The sequence below is a fragment of the Pogona vitticeps genome, chromosome 1, assembly GCF_051106095.1.
Source record: "Pogona vitticeps strain Pit_001003342236 chromosome 1, PviZW2.1, whole genome shotgun sequence".
Classification (NCBI taxonomy): domain Eukaryota; kingdom Metazoa; phylum Chordata; class Lepidosauria; order Squamata; family Agamidae; genus Pogona; species Pogona vitticeps.
Genome location: NC_135783.1, coordinates 181,379,521 through 181,392,916, shown reverse-complemented (window position 1 = coordinate 181,392,916; position 13,396 = coordinate 181,379,521).

The following is a 13,396-nucleotide window of genomic DNA, read 5'->3' as shown; positions in this document are numbered from 1 at the left end:
CCTACAGTTACAAAAATATATAGAAGATGCTGTTTCTTACATATTTGTAAGTTTTATGTTGGGAAAATAAAATTTATTTTAAAAAAAGAAGATGGAGAAATCGCAAGGGAAGATGGGATAGTGTCCCTAATACAGAAGTTGAAAAGAAGGGACCGCTGTGTGGGAAAGATTTGCATTTTTGCAGTTGTCGTGCCCAGACATGAGGGAAGTGAACTGGAGCAAGAAGTCCAAATATAACTAAAACTGGAGAAAGCATGCTTAAGAAAGAGGAAGCAGGCTAACTGATGTCAAAGCTGTGGCAGATGGAACAGACTGTACATGTGAAAGGAAGCATTCCTGCATGACAACAGATTGTATCTGCCTAGGAAGCCTAGGAAGTATGTGTGTATATATATATATATATATATATATATATATATATATATATATATATATATATATATATATATATATATATATATATATATATATATATATATATACACACACAGAATCACTGGGTTCTGTATATATATATATATATATATATATATATATATATATATATATATATATATATATATATATATATATATATATACACACACACACACACACACACACACACCCACACACACACACACATGGTCGGAAGACCAGATGGGCGGGGTATTAAATAAATAAATAAATAAATACATAAATACATAAATACATAAATACCTGATTACTTAAACCTGTGTAAGAAGGGGGGGGAGTAAAATTTTAAAAAATGGCTGCAAAACCAAAGATGGGCAAAGGAAGTCCAGCACTGGAAATTACACCACTAAAACTGATGCAGGAAACTCAGTCTTCTATATTAACAAAAGAAAACTTTGAGAAGTTTATGAACACCATGTTTAGTCAACAAACAGCCCATTTTGAGAAGAAGTTTGATGAGATTAAGTCTGATATCTCAGCCTTGGAAATTAAAGTTATTTGGGGAAATAACAGGTTTAATGATTAATTGGCAAAAAAGGAAACAAAAGTATCAGATCTCACAAGCAAAAGGAAGACATAAAGCTACAACTGAGTCAAATGGAAGTGGAGCTAACACAACAAAATCAAGAATTACAGAAGACAATGAAAACAGCAAACAAAATGGAGAAGGAAGTAAGAGGACTTCAGGAGAATTTAAGAAAGATGGAAATCCTACAAAATCAAAATGAGACATCAACAATTCGAATCCCTCTCACATCTTAAGAATTCAGAATGCACCCGAAACCCAGAATGAAGATCTCTTGGAAGTCACAAGTGACCTATTATCATACTGGGTGGAGTGCGAGAAGGTGGAAATTAAGGAAAATATAGATGGGGTCAGAAGAATTTCTTCACAATTTACAAAAAAACACACCACATTTTCCTAGAGAAATCCAAATTAGATTAATAAAAACTGCACATAGGGATAAAAGAACAAAGCAAGATAAACAATATATAAAAGATGGAAGGAACCTGAAGATATTGAAAGATATTCCCTGGGAAATAAGAAACAAAAGGGAAATGTAAGAGAAACTTTCTACTTTTTAAAGAACAAATACAATTACTTACAGATGGTTAATCCCCAAAGGACTAACATTTGAGTTCCTAGCAAGAAGGTATTATATAAATTCTATTATGAAGGCTGAACAATTTTTGAACCAATTTGGGGACAATTTGAAAGCGGTAGAAGAGGAAAGACTGATGAAAAGAACCCCAGAAATCAAGAGAGAGGAGGAAGAACCACAAGTAGAAAATTCAGAATCAGAAGAAGGATTAGAGGGTGCAGGAGCAAAAAACTCACTGAAGACTGTGAGTCCAATGACCACAGGAAGAAAACAAAAACAGAAAGTCAAAGGTAGTAAAGAAACTGAAGATGTCTAAGGCTGAGTGTAAACTAGGTACACTAAATGCCCACGGTCTTAATTCACCACAAAAAGGTGTAAAGTGTTATACTATTTGCAAAAACTGGAAATGGATTTTATATGACTACAAGAAACACATATCAGGAGAGGAGAGGAAAAACTAATGGAAAATAAAAGGCTGGGAAAACTATTTTCTGCATCCAATGTGGAAAGGAAAAAGAAGAGAGGGCTTGCAATCTATGCAAAAGAAAAACTTCAACCAAAATTAATATATGCTTCTGAAGATGGAAGAATAATTATGGTTGAGGTCTCTAAAGGAAATGAGAGAATATTGATCATTAATGTCTATGATCCCAATGATAATCAGAAAGCCTTTTTTGAAAAATTGTATAAGGAAACAAAACTAAGAGAGTATGAGGAGTGTTGTATTGTAGGGGATTTTAATGCTGTCTTTGATAGAGATTTGGGCTCTACTAAAGCCAATAAAAAAGTAAAACGTACATTAATCCCAAAAACATTTCTTCTATTGGCAAATGAATTAGAACTGATAGATGTATGGAGAACAAGCTATCCCAAATCCAGAGACTATACCTTCTACTCAAATAGACACCAATCATGGTCAAGAATTGATGCATGCTGGATCCCTAGAACATGGATAGATAAATTGCAAGAAACACAAATATTAACCAGGACAATATCGGACCTCTGTACAGTTACACTGAAGGTCAGACCTATAAAAAACCCATCACAATGGAGACTAAACACCAACATATTGAGAGACGAGGAAGTAGTGAAGACGATTAGGGAAGAGATGGAAGACTACTTCCAAAGAAATGCAAAACAGGGAATGTCAGCACATACTATTTGGGAAGCAAGCAAAGCAGTATTTCGAGGTGTGGTCATAAAAATTAAAGCAGCAAGAAGGGAAAGAAATAAAAAATACAAGAGGCAGAACAGAAGAAAGAGGAGGCACAATTGAAACAAAATCCAACAGTGACACAATTAAAACAGAAGATACAGATGATACAACATAAATTGAATACCCTAATAACTGATGACCTAGCAAACAAATTAAAATATACAAAACAAATATATTTTGAAAACACCAATAAAGTAGGGAGATGGCTGGCATATAAGCTAAAAAAGGAAAGAACCAAAAATTATATCTTAAGACTCAGAAACCAAAAAGGAGAACTTGTCATGGGACCTAGAGAACTCAGAGAAATAGTGGAAAAGTTCTATACAAAATTATATACAGAAGAATGTATGCCATCAATGAAGCAGAAAGAATATATGCAAAGAAAAAAACCACATCAAGCTATCAAAACAACAAGATATTCTGAAGCAGCCTTTTACAATGCATGAAGTTTCAGAGGCTTTTAAAAACAGAAACTGAAGAAGTCACCAGGAAGTGATGGGATACTATAAAAAATGTGAAGACGTGCTGGCCACCCCCTTAAAAAATGATAAATGAAGTACGACAAGATGGAAAAATATTTAAAACATGGAAGGAGGCAGTCATTACGATTATATATAAAGAAGTCACAGAGGTGAAGGAAATATCAAACTATAGACCAATATCTCTCTTAAACGTACACTACAAGATATTTGCAACTATGTTAGTAACAAGACTAAAGAATTGGTTGAAGTTTTTCATCAAGACCAAGCAGGATTCCTTCCAAGGAGATATTTAAGATCTAACGTGAGAAATCTCATTAATTTTTTGGAACACTAAGAAAACCGTCCAGCAAAACAGGCGGCAATTCTCTTTATTGATGCGGAGAAAGCATTTGATAATGTAAACTGGAACTTCATGATAACACAACTAAAAGAAATGAGGGCAGGTCAGAATTTCACTGAAATAATAAAGACTATCTACTCCAAACAAATGACAAAGATAAGAATTAATGGAGAACACACACAAGAAATAGAAATACATAAAGGAACACTACAAGGTTGTGCACTATCACCATTAATTTTTTAACAGTAATAGAAGCACTAATGCAGCAGATACGAATATTGGATAAGGACTTAAAATCAGAGGAGAAATATTCAAGGTACAGGCCTTTGCAGATGACCTGCTCATAGTAGTTGAAAATCCTAAGGAATCAATAGAAGCTTTAATGTAGGAATTAAAAGAATTTGGTGAAATGACAGGGTTAAAAATAAACCACAAAAACAAAAATTATGACTAAAAACATGCAAAAACAGGAGATTGATGAATTATTACAAATTACAAATTTCCAGGAAGGAAGAAAACTCAAATATTTGGGCATATTCTTTACAAAGAAAACAAGCACTCTTTTGAAAGATAATTACTTAAAATTGATGGACAAAATTAAGAAAGAGCTTTCTAGCTGGGCAAATCTACAGTTATCAATGATGGGTAGAATTGCTACAATCAAAATGAACATTCTACCAAAATTCATATTCCTTTTCCAAACAATCTCAATTGTTTTAAAAAAAGTAATATTTAAGGAGCTTGAAAAATGCATATCTAAATTTATCTGGCAGAAGAAAAACACCAGAATTAAAATTAAACATCTACAAGACCAAAAAATAAGAGGCGGAATGGGGCTTCTGAATTGGCTTCTCTATTACAGGGCATCTGCATTGATATGGATTAAGGAGTGGATAACGTTGGAAAACATGAGACTCCTGAAACTAGAAGGATATGTTCTGAAATGGGGCTGGCATGCATTCGTATGGTACAGTAGAACAGAAGACTTCAAACAATTCAATAACCATATACTAAGGAAGGCACTCTTGTCAATGTGGAATAAAGTCAAAAACCAAATGTATATTAAAATACCACAGTGGGTAATGCCAATTGAAGCATTTGCTCTACCACATTTGAAAGAATAAGAAAATAGTAATATACAGTGAGGTTTTAAATATCGATGGTTCTATTAAAACACAACAAGAGGAGGCGGGGCTTGTAACTGTGCTGTTCAGTCGCTCTCGGGGGAGAGCTCCCAGGAAAAGCTGAAAACCGACCGGTCTGGAGACCCTTAATGACAACAAGGGCCAGGAGGGTCCAGGAGAGGCTTTTCTGGGCTGTGAGTGAGCGTCAGAGGAAGGAATGAGGGGCGGCGGCTCATCTTTTTCTCCCTCTGAAGAGAATCACGAAGCACAGACCAAAACTGGGAGCCATCTTGGTGCCTAACAGTGAGTAATCCCATTTATCCCAGTGAAGTGGAGAATGGAGAATTACAGTTAAAAACTGATAATAAATAAAATTGAACCCTTTAACCTAAAAATGAGCTTGTAATAAGATAAGGGCCGAAAGGAGCATAGAAGCGGCGGATCTTTGCTTACCGGCTCTGCTGTCATACTACATAAAAGCGAAACTAAACTTCTGGCAGACCGGCCAAGGTCAGCAGCCACAGAAAAGAAAAGAAAACCTCTTGATGAAATAAGCAATTACGGACAGAGCTGTTATAAAGAATCTGACAGAGTTTTTAACAGCAGATTGAGTAACAGTTTTGGGGACTTTGGGACTATATTTTACTCCGGCGGAGGAGAAATCGCCCCACCCTTGGAGGCTACGGCTGTAAACTGGAGGGAGTAATTGCAGAGCAGGACTGGAATTGTGGGCTGGATTTACAGTGGAAAGGACAGACTTTGTATTGGATTATAATGACACCTACTGGAAAAAAGCGGAATGCCAACTCTAGTACATTTAACCGACTTTTTAAAAGCCTTTGGGACTTTAGAGCTGGGTATTAAGAATGGAACTGTGAAAACATCGAGGTGGGAAAGGCAAGGGATTTTTTCTAGCTTCAACTTGGCTTTTGAAATAATACTGGGAACTGTGGAACATTGATTCTTATGCCTCCGGGATTGTACTTGGCTTGGATTTTTCCCTAGTACACTTAACAGTCTGTTAAAAAGCCTTTGGGACTTTAGAGCTTTATATTAAGAACGGAAACATGAAAACATCAAAGGCAAAACCAGGGGATTTTTTCTAGCTCCAACCTGGCTTTTGGAATAATACTGGGAATCGTGGAATATTGACTCTTGTGTCTTCGAGATTGTACCTAGCCTGGATTTTTCTCACTGGACTACGTGGGCAACTTAAAAGCAGTGGTTGGGGGTGCAGCAATGTTGTTAAGACTCTTAAAAAGAAGGAACACATATTAAAGTTGTAATTTAAATTGCTAGTTTAAAAACTGACTCATATATTGCAATTTTGGGTAAAGATTGGAGGAAGGTTTAGGTGAGGTAGTTGACAGTGGGCTTGTATTTTGGTTGCATAGTGAACTGAAATGGCTGCAAAGAAACCTAAATCCCAAACTCCTGGAACCTCCCCTGCTCAAACATCAGCCCTAGGAAAATTAACTTCTCAGGAATCAGAAAAATCAGATAAAGAGTGGCAAAGCACTATGCAAAACTTATTAACTACAGGATTCCAACAAATAAATGAGCGTCTCACCCAAATAAAAGACCAGATGAAGGACATGAAGACAGATTTAATGGAAACAAAACAACAGATAACAGAAATTAAAATGAAAACACAAGAGATAGAAGAAAAAGTGAAAAGCATGGATGCCAGGCTGGACAGAACTGAAGAAACATTACAGCTGACACAGAGAAATCAAAGGCAATGTGAGGACAGATTAATAATTCTAGAGCTGGAGAGAGCAACTAAAATGTTGAGATTTCAAAACGTGCCAGAAAAGGAAGGTGAAGACTTAGAAACATTAGTGATGGATGTAGCGGAATTTCGCCAGTGTCTGGAAGCATCTTTCAGAGTGAGTACAGCATATGCTAGAAAAAAAGTTACCCAAATAAGTTCATCTGCGATTCACAAAGAAGGCAATCAGAGATAAGATTTTAACAATGTCACAATATAAACAATGGATAATAGAAGATAAGAAAATTAATGTCTTAAAACAAATTCCATGGCAAATGAGAAAGAGAAGAAAGGAATATTCCTCTCTGGCAGTTACTCCAACAAAATGGAATCTCATATACATGGCTAACACCAAAAGGTTTATTCTTTTGGATTGACACACAGAGATATAACATAACATCCCTGATGAAAGCACGAGATTTTATGGAAAAAATGAGAAGAACTTGAAAATACTCGGCGATGGAGAGAAGGTGAAGAAACTGGAAGAAAGATCTCGAGAGAAACCAATGCAATTAACACAACCAGAATCAGACACTGAACCAGGAGAACATGAAGCAACCGAGCCAAGATGTACTAGAAACAAGATGAAGAAAAAACAAAAGGATAGTAATCTACAACAAGATGTCTAGAAAACAAATGAAGATTTTTTCAGTAAATATAAATGGCCTAAACTCACCCCAAAAGCGGAAAAAGATCTTTCTACAATTGCAGAAACAGAAATCTGACATTATATGCATCCAAGAAACCCATGTGAAAAGAAAAGACTTGAAACTGTTAGAATGGCCAAGGTTAGGAAATTTATTTGCAGCTTCGGAAGTAAGTAAAAAGAAGAAAGGCGTAGCTATGTACATTAAGAAAGAACTAGAACCAAAGTTGATTTTTGCCTCAGACAATGGAAGGATATTAATGTTGGAGATTCAAGAGAATCAAAGAAATTGCTAATTGTTAATATTTACGCACCAAAAGGAAATCAAGAAAACTTCTTTAAACAACTGCAACTAGAACTGGCAAATAAAGACTATGATTACTACTGTGTAATAGGAGATTTTAATGCCATCTTTGATATATTTTAATTGCATTTTAATTATTTTGCCCTTTTATTTTGCCTTTTTATTGTATTTTAAATGCTGTAAGCCGCCCAGAGACCTTCGGGTAGTGTGGGCGGCATATAAGTTAAATAAATAAATAAATAAATAAATAAATAAATAAATAAATAAATAAATAAATAAATAAATAAATAAATAAATAAATAAATAACTAGACACAAAATCAGATAAAATACGTAAAAAGAAGAGAAGCACAATTTCAAGAATTTTTTTACAACTGGCAGAAGAAATAAATATCATAGGCGTGGAGAACATGTAACCCAAGGACAAGAGATTATACTTTTTACTCTAATACAGTGGTGCCTCGCTTAACGGGCACCCCGTTTAACGACGGATCCACATAGCAATTAAGTTTTTGCGATCGCATTGCGATGTTTTAGATGAAAAAATCACTTTGAGATGATCGGTACGCTGTTTCACTTACCGATTTTCGCATAGTGATGTTTTTCCAACAGCTGATCGGCGGTTCCAAAATGGCCACCAGGTTAAAAAAATGGCTGCCCGCTGTGTTTTCACGCCCATTCCTCACTTACCGGGCAGTGAAAATGGCGGCCATATGGAGGATTTTCGCATAAAGGTGAGATTTTTTGCCCATAGGAATGCATTAAACGGGTTTTAATGCATTCCTATGGGCTTTTTTATTTCGCATAGCGACGAATCCGTAGTGACGATTTTGGCTGCATGGATTATCGTCGCTATGCGGGGCACCACTGTATACACATATCATGGTCAAGAATTGATACATGCTGGATATCAACAAGCTTAATGAAAGAATTGGAACAAAATAGATATTTTACCTAATACATTTGCAGACCATAAACCAATCTCATTACAAGTAGGTAGTAGACCAAGAGAATTTAATTAGAAACTTAATACTGTTCACTTAAAAAATGAAGATTTTAAGAAACAAGCAAAAGAAGAAATGGACTTCTTTTTTAGACGGAATATGAGACCAGATATCTCAATGTTTATGGTCTGGGAGGCAAGTAAGGCATTCTTTAGACTGGAATAGCTATAAGATTTGCAGCAAAACAAAAAAAAAGAGAAAGACAGAAAAATATGAGATTTTGGAAAACAGATTAGCTTTAGACGAGAGGCAGTTGAAATAAAACCCAACAAATACGGAATTGAAAGAGAGGATAAAATTTATACAACACCAGATAAATATATTACTCACTGAAGAAACTGCAAGGAAGTTTAAATTTGCAAGGCAAAATATTTTTGAGAACGTACACAAACCGGGAAGATGGCTAGCATATAAATTAAGGAAAGAGAAGAAGAAGACAATAATATGAACTTTGAAAGATGAAAAAGGAGTGGACAAATTTAAACAAGAAGAAATAAAAAAGATTGCTGAGGACTTCTATTGGAAGCTATACAAGAAGAAAGAAGTTGACAAAGAAACTCAGAAAGAATATGTATGGAAACACAACAAAATGAAATTGACTAAAGAACAAATTCAGTCCCTAAATAAGCCCTTAACATATACAGAAATTACAGAAGCTCTCAAAAAACAAAAAATGGGAAAGCACCAGGCCCAGATGGGTTACCAGTGGAATATTATAAAGAATTGGAAGAGGTATTACTTAATCCATTTAAGAAGCTTTTATAATGTGTCAAAGAAGAAGGAAAAATACCAACAACATGGACTGAAGGGATAATTTCCCTAATCCACAAGGAAAATGCGGAGGGTAAAGAAGTCCAAAATTACAGACCGATTTCATTGTTGAATGTGGATTATAAAATATATGTGACCATGCTGGCAACCAGAATGAAAAGATTTTAATCCAGTGAATACATCAAGATCAGTCTGGGTTTCTTCCCAAAAGGCAGATGAAAAATAATATGATAGTCCTAAACTCCCTGGAATATTATGAAACACACCCGGAGAAACAGCTGGCCATGATATTCTTAGATGTGGAGAAAGCCTTTGATAATCTCGATTGGAATTTTATGCTGTACTTGCTGGATGCACTGCAAGTTGGAGAAAGATTTTTGAAGCTAATTAAAGCAATTTATACTCAACAAAAGGCAAATGTGAGAAATAATGGTGAGTTGTCAAAAGAAATATAAATACAGAAAGGTACCAGACAGGGATGTCCACTCTCGCCAATACTATTCATTCTGACTAGAAATATTAACGGAACAAATCAGAGATAAAAAGGAATTGAAAGGATTGAAAGTAAAAGGTCAAATTTATAAACTTCAGGCTTTTGCAGATGATTTAGTCATTATATTGGAAGACCATTGCATTCAATAGAAGACCTGATGGAGACGTTGAAAAACTTTGGCAATATGGCAGGAATGAGAATAAACCAAAAAAAAAAAAAAAACCACACTAAAATACTTATTAAAAATATAAGAGAACAAGATCGACGGAAGTTAGTAGAGAAGACGAACTTCCAAGAGGAAAAGAGAATCAGATATTTAAGGATCCAAATTACAAAGAAGATGAGTAAATTATTTGAAAAAAATTATATGAAATTGATTAAGAAGATACAGAACAATTTGGAGAGATGGGCTAAACTACAGTTATTGTTGTTGGGAAGAATTGCGACGATTAAAATGAGTGTCTTGCCGAAAATTCTATTCTTATTTCAGACAATCCCTATCATATTAAAACAGATCTTTTTCCAAGAACTTAATAAGATAATCATGAGATTTGTATGGCAAGGTAAAAAACCAAGAATTAAAATTAAAGCAATGCAAGATGCCAAACAGAGGGCTGGTTTTGGCCTTCCAGATTGGGTTCTGTATTATCGATCTTGTATTTTAGATTGGATAAAAGAATGGATAACTTTGGAAAATGATAAATTACTTAACTTGGAAGGGCATGATTTGCTTATTTATGGTATAAAAAGGATAAAGAGCAAAAGCATTTTAATTTATATATGATAAGAAGAGCTTTATTGGGAACTTGGAAAAAGATTATACAACAAATTTATCAAAAACACCAGTATGGGTATCACCTATATGACAAAAGCAAAACTTTTAAGATATCAAGATTTATTTAAAAAGGATTGTGAATTAAGGTCTAAAGAAGAGTTAGAGACACAGAATATTTACATAGACTGGTGGTCCAGGGCACAGCTGGAATCCAGATATGCAAAAAACAAAATAGAAGGTTTTTTATTCATAACAAATGACATTTGATAAGCTTTTATTAGGTTCAAAAGATAAAATAGTTAAGAAAATGTATAATTATCTGTTAGAAAGCAAAATGCAAGATGAAATGGTTAAAGAATGTATGATTAAGTGGGCACAAAACATAGGGCATAATATTGATATTGATCAATGGTTGAAAATATGGCAAAACAATATAAAGCTTACAAGATAGATTAATTTTAAAGAGAATATATATAAGATGTTTTACAGGTGGCATATGACTCCAGAAAAATTGTCGAAGATGCATACAGATGTATCAAATGTGTGTTGGAAATGTGAAGGACATGTGGGAAGCTATTATCATATGTGGTGGTCATGTAGAGTAGCGAAACAAGTACATGCTGTGTTGCAACAAATATTGCTTTGTAAGATTCCATTAACTGTTTTTATTATGATACCTGATAACATAGATATGGCAAAGAAGTATATAGTTACATACATAGTCACTGCAGCTAGAATTCTTTATGCCAAAAATTGGAAAAGTCCGATGGTACCGAAACAAGAACTTATAGAGAATATACGGGAAACAGCGGAAATGGACATTTTATCAGAAGTGATGAAGGACTGTCCTCTACAAAAGGCAACTGAAAGATGGGACTTATTCTAGAAATGGTTTGAGTCATTAGACGTCGCTTGAAGAACATGCATTAAAATGAGAACTTAAATCTGGAAGGCAGAAAATAGTAAAAAGAGCAATTTGGAATTTTGATATGGCAATATGTATAGAATGGATGGTAGTATGTCATTGTTTCTCTTCTTCCTCTTAACCTCAATCCCCTTTTCCTTCCTGTTACCCTTTGTTAAAAATAAAATATTTTTAAAAAACACAACAAGAGCTAGTAGACCAAGGCGCGATTGTGGGCGCGATCACAATTAATATCAAGGTATACTAAAGATAAGCAACAGGGATTTTATCAAGAAAACAGTCCTTTCAACAGAACTCTTTTAGAATCAGAAAGAAAATGCATTTCCATATCTGGAAAATAAATATAAATATAACTAAATCTACAGTATCCAAGGAGAATATATATATATAATGTTCTACAGATGGTATATGACTCCCACATCTCAAACGACCACTCTAGGCGGCATCCAACATACATAACACAAGATATAAAATATAACAAAATATTTATACATCAATATACAGGTTATTCAAGATAAAAAGAAGAGGGGGAAAAGGGGAATCAGGTATTAACTGGAGGGAAGGCCTGTGTAAACATCCAAGTTTTCAATTGATTTTTAAAAATGCCCAGCAAAGGGGCCGCACGAATGTCCGGAGAAAGATTACCCTTTCCCTACCCTACCTCTATAAAGAGAAAAATAAATAAATTTAAAAAAAATAAATGTTACATGAACAATGCTTAACCTAAAAGTATTGGTGTATGGTCTTCTCGTCAGTACTCTCTCTCTCTCTCTCTCTCTCTCTCTCTCTCTCCTCTCATGGTCATCCTCCCCAGGATATAAAGAACAGGGACAAAATTGGGGTAACAACTGAAAGGGATGTATTTCTAAAGCTAAGCCCCTAGCCAGCATCCACATAATGTACAGAGGTTAAGAATTAAATCTTTGAGATTGTTTATAACAAGATTCTCTGACGACTGTAATATATGGAGTCACTCTTTGTCTGTCTGTCTGTCTCTGTACTCTTTCAAGATGAAACCAGGTCTGTCATAATTTTAAATTACTTGCTGTGTGTTCTGTAGCACCTAGAATCCTCTGCTGCTCCAATAATTGCAAGTCACTCTGACAGTACAGTGGTGCCTCAACTTACGAACTTAATTGGTTCCAGAAGATGGTCGTAACTCGAAATGGCCGTAAGTCGAAGCACCATTTCCCATAGGAATGCACTGAAATACATTTAATCCATTCCAGCCAAAGAACCCCCACCCCCAAAAAAATAAAATTTAAAAAAATCACTGCAAGACTGGTCGGAAACACGATTAATCCCTCCCAGCCAAAGGGGGGATGGGAGAAAAGCATTCAATCAGTACCAAGTAACAATAATTGCCAGTCACACTGCACAGCGTGAATGAAGAGACCACAATTTTTCTAAACAATTTCTATAGATGTGTGCTTTTCATCATGCTGTTCTATTACTGTAGACAGACTAAATTGCCTGGATGGGAATACATACTAAAACAGGTATCTCAAACGAGAACTTATGACATACATTCAGTGTTTTTTCTCTCTCTCTGAAATTGACTGAGAAAAAAATTAGACTGCAGAAAAACATTGACTGACTGCTGTGCAATATATCATGGAGACAAAATTTCTTATACAGTGGACCCTCAACTTACAGAATTAATCTGTACTGGAACAGTGGCTGCAGGTTGAAAAGTCTGTAGGTTGAGGGTCCATTTCCTATAGGAATGCACTGAAAATCCATTAATTCGTAACCAGCCAAAGGAAAAAAAATAACCTCCCCCACAAAAAATGAAAACAAATACACCTTACTGGTCCGAAGCCTTCCAGAGGTCCCCCGCCGCTGCCATCGCCACTGCCCAAGGCCTCCGAGGGCTTCCCCGCTGCTGCTCAAGGCCTCTCGGAGGTTCCCCGCCAACGCAGGCTTTTCCAGGGTGGACTGGGCCTACCAGGGGAGGGCTTTCCCTGCCTTCTCCTTCCGGTCCATA